Genomic DNA, 4,736 nt, shown 5'->3' on the forward strand with positions numbered 1-4,736 from the left:
TCTCTTTCTATCTCTCTCTATCTCTCCGGTGAGTGCACACACTCTATAAAAATCTCTCTTTAAAAAAAAAGCAGCAGAAGCAGCATAACTACTGGATCAAAGAGTATGAGCTCTTACTTTGAGAACTTTATTTACTATGTAGCATCCCATGTGTTCTTCGCAAAGTGTGTAATGGGGAATGTCACACCCTCCTACAATGAGTGTGAACTTCCTGCTTTTCTGTGCACCACTAAGTCCTCTCATTAGTAACAGTTCCATAGTAAAGATAGTGATCCTTTGCCTGCCCTAAAAGTTGCCATTATTTCCTTAATATAATATTTGCCTTTTAATTTGGATGATAAGCTGAAAATTTGCTTTTTGCCAAATTTTCTTTCTTCTTATCCTTCTTCTCTCCTTGTCTAGTAGCTTTTTCTTTCTTTCTTTCTTTCTTTTTTTTTGAGAGGTTTTTGCTATAGGGCACGTGTACTCGCCAGATAGACAGAGAGAGACAGAGAGAGAGAAAGCAAGAAATCACCCCCCAGGGGGGTATGGCCACGCCGCAATCCCCTCTCCTCCATTCTCCTCTCAGGATCTTGGGCACGCACGCACACGCGCCCAGCATGAGTTTAAGCCACCAGGTCTGAGACTCGAACCGCAGTCAGCTACATAGGAGTTCAGCGACATAGCCTTTATGCTAACTGCTGGTCCTCCTTGTTTAGTAGTTTTAAACTTCTTGTCTTTCAGTTTTTCTTTAGGGAGTTTTCTTTTGCTTTTAAACTCTTTTGGCTTAAAATCAGATTATCAATTTAGGTTTTCCTTCCATTTGTTTTTTCTAGTTCATTTTTAAAATCTGACACATACCTACCCAGAACTGATTTTGGCAAATTCCACAAAGTGAGAGGATCTAATTTATTCTGTTCCAAATATTTAATGGATTGTCTTAACACCATCTCTTCAATTTTCCATTTTTAAATTACTCATTTTTTAAAAATTAAAAGTAGAGATTGTATTACTTTTCTGTTGAGATCTTTCTTCTTCTTTTTAAAATTTTTTTTTGCTCTATGGCATGTGCACTTGTGGAGAGACAGAAAGCAAGAGATCACCCTCTGGGGGGACGTCCACACTGCAATCCCTTCTACTCCATTCTCCTCTCCTCTCAGGACTTTGGGCACACAGCCACATGTGCCCAGTGTGAGTTTCGAGCTACTGTGTCTGAGACTCCAACCATGGTTGGCCACTTGGGAGCCCAGAACCCTCCACAATGCCACCTGCTGGCCCCTCGAGATCTTTCTTAAATGTATTTAGCCCCACAGACAACCCATCAGTATTTAGGCTATTCCCTGGGCAACCTCTCTTGCCTCAGCATTTATTTGTTTTTACTGATTACAAACCACAACTACTCTGCCTGGTTTTGAAACCCTTGACTCAGCAGTTCTGTTTAGAAACGAATTCTTATCAGTTCTGCTCATGGCTTGCTCAGTATAGTTCCTCACAATCTAAATCTCTGTATGCAAACATCTGAAGTGTTAAGCATGGAAGAAATCAGATAACATACAGTTAGAAAAAGGTAATCATGGAACCACCAGGTGGTATGGTGGTTGGGGTGTTAGACTCCCACATGGCTAACCATGGTTCAAATCCTGGACCTGGTGGCTTGCTTTCTCACTTTCTCCTTCTCTCTTTAAATTAAATAATAATATTAATTATAGCAACAAATAAAATTAAATAAATAAAATATTCATCAGAAAGAAAAAGGTAATCTTTTTAGTAAGACAATTGACTCTAGTTCTGGAACAGATGCCCAAATTCAGTCTGTGGGCCTCAGTTTACCATTGAGTAAACTGAGAGAGAAGCTGTGAGTGTGAAGGTGTACTTTTTTAAAGTTATGATTTCTGATTTATATGTAATCAGTGTATATCTTTGTGGGTTACAGTATATATTTCTAAGGCATGCATATGGTGGATAATAATCAAAGCAAGGATATACATATATTTTTCTTCTTTAATAGTAAACATTATATTATGTTATGCACATTTGTTAATAGTTTACTAGTATTTTGGAATATGTACTAAATTGTCCTTTCTTGTTGGTTGTCTGCTATGGGACATGTGTGCTCTACAGAGAAAGACAGAAAGAGAGAGGGAAAGTGAGAAATCATCCCTCCCCAGGAGGGGAGAGGGATGGCCACACTGCAGTTGCTTCTCCTTCAGTTTCAGGATTTGGGGCATGCAAGCACATGCCACCTGGGATGTTTTTCAACCCACCTGCCCAGGACTGGAACAGCACAGTCAGCCACGTGGGATCAACCGTCTTAACCTCTGTGCCACCTACTGGTCCTGATTACCTGTATGCCTTGCCCTCTGTCCTCCACCCTCAGGGTGGAAAAAAACATTATTTCTAATCTAAATGCTCTCCCTGATTTCAGAGGTATGTTACTAAATTCCAGATAGTGACCAAACTTAAGGTCTGCATTTCATTTTTTCTCATCATTTTCTATAAAGGAAGAGCACCGGCGCTCAGCTGCCAATAAGGTAGTTTTAGTGTTTGCTGAAGGCATCTATTGTTACGCATTGGTTGGTTGAGAAGATAAGGGAGAAGTTAGCAAAGCACATGGCTTTCCCCAGAGCAGGAGTGAACCGGCCTACTCCCCAGTGCTCTGCTCACGGGTTCACCCATGCCTCACTGCGCTTCCACTCAGGCATGTCTACTGAGGACTGTTTGTCCTTCCACCTCCTTCTTTCCTTTCCACTTTCATGCCTCCTGACAACAGGGACTTTATAATTCTTTTAAGTTCAGAATTGCCTGCAGCTCCCCCTTCTTCATTTCTCTCATGTTCCCAAGGCAGACACGGTCCCAGGTCTCCTGCAAGTTCAGCTGTTCCCCTCTCCGACTCTCGGGGCCATGTGCCTTCCAGCGTGTGTGTCCAGGTGACCATGTCCCAGGCCTGGCCACGGCCTATGGGGCAGATTGAGTAGCAGGCACTCAGGCACTGCGTGTTCTGAGCTCAGTGGTGTTATGAATGCTGTGAGGTCTCAGGCAAGTGACTTAATTATGCCAAAAAGTGAATGCTGCTCAAGGGAATTCAATAATTCTTAAAGTACATTGGGATTTACTGATGCAAATAGTGCACAAGTACCAAAAACACATTCTCCCGTTTTCAAAGTCCTTTTCCCCGACAAAAGCTTTAATTTACTTATTTAAAAAAATTTTTCCAGAGGGCATGTGTGTTTATCAGAGAAAGTTAGAGAGGCAGAGAAAAGAAAGAAAGAAAGCACCCCACCATGGGGATGGTCACACTGGGATTTCTTCTCCTCCATTTCTCCCTCCTTTCAGGATTTTGGGCGTGCACAAACATGCACCCAGCATGTTTCTCAGGCCACCAGTTGGGGACTTGAACTGGTCAGTACTGTGGGATTCAATTGCTTTAACTACCGCACAACTCTCTGGCCCCACAAAATATTTTAAAATATGATATAAATAAATATTAAGGGACAGCTTTGTGGCCTGGTAGTTAAGGGAGCCAGATCCCACATGGCCAACCACTCAGTTTGAGAAAAATGCCAAGTGTGTGCTTGTGCATATCCGTGTCCCAAATCTCAGCAGGATGGAGAAATGGAGAAGGAATTGTGGCATGGCCATGGTCCCTTGTGAAAGTGGTTTCTTCCTCTTCCTCTGTCTCTCTCCAATGAGCACATATACCTTCTGGCAAACACACACACACACACATATATAAATATATATTAAATAGACACACATATACATGTGTGTGTGTATATATGTGTGTGTGTGTTTAATATATATTTATATATGTGTGTGTGTGTGTTTAATTATCCTTCCCATAAAAAGGATAATCTTGCCAGAAAAAGAAATGTTGTACATGTAAAGATGTAATTAAATGGAAATAAGGAAAATAAAAAAGAAATTGAGACTTTTCCAAGGTGTTTCAGTTCAATACAACACATAGCTTCTTTCAACAATGAATAAAGATAAAGAAAAAAAATAAAAGGAATTCGAGAATGGGAAAGAAGAAGAAAAAATAAAATGAAAAAGAAGAAAAGAAAAGATCCTTAAAAAAATTACATTTTAATTTTTAAAAGCAAAACATGAAAGCCATGCAGTGCATGTGCGCACCATGCAAACAGTATTTCACAGCTCAAGTTTGGTGTCCATCTCAGGATGGGCCTGGCCTGGGTTTGTACCTTTCCTAAATGAAATAGGGAAAGGCACCAGTTAGCACAATAAAGGAGGGGCTTGAGAGCCCAGAGAATACTTTACCTTAAAAAAAAAAAAGATTGAAAAAAATTAAAAGTCACAGCAAGACTGAGACAGACAGAAAGGGAGAGAAGGAGACAGAGGTAGCCGTACCCACTAGAAATTAATTTGGAGGGGGAAGTCTCAGCAGAAAATCTTCATTTTTGGTCAAGGCAAGCAATATTTCACAGCTCAAGTTCAGTATCCATCTCCTCTTTTTTTTTTTTTTTAAGCCAGAGATTTTTACTATAGGGTGTGTGCACTCGCTAGAGAGACAGAGAGACAGAAAGTAAGAAATCACCCCCCAGGGAGGATGGCCATGCTGCAATCCCTTTTCCTCTATTCTCCTCTCAGGATTTATGGGCATTCTCAGTGTGAGTTTAAGCTGGTGGGTCTGGTACTCAAACTACAGTCAACTCTGTGCGAGTCCTGTAATGTAACCATTACGCCATCTCCTGGTCCCCAAAACTCTCAATTTCTTGTAGTGCAAGGCTGTGCTCAGAGTT

Source organism: Tupaia chinensis, unplaced genomic scaffold, assembly GCF_000334495.1.
Source record: "Tupaia chinensis unplaced genomic scaffold, TupChi_1.0 Scaffold145093_1, whole genome shotgun sequence".
Classification (NCBI taxonomy): Eukaryota; Metazoa; Chordata; class Mammalia; order Scandentia; family Tupaiidae; genus Tupaia; species Tupaia belangeri.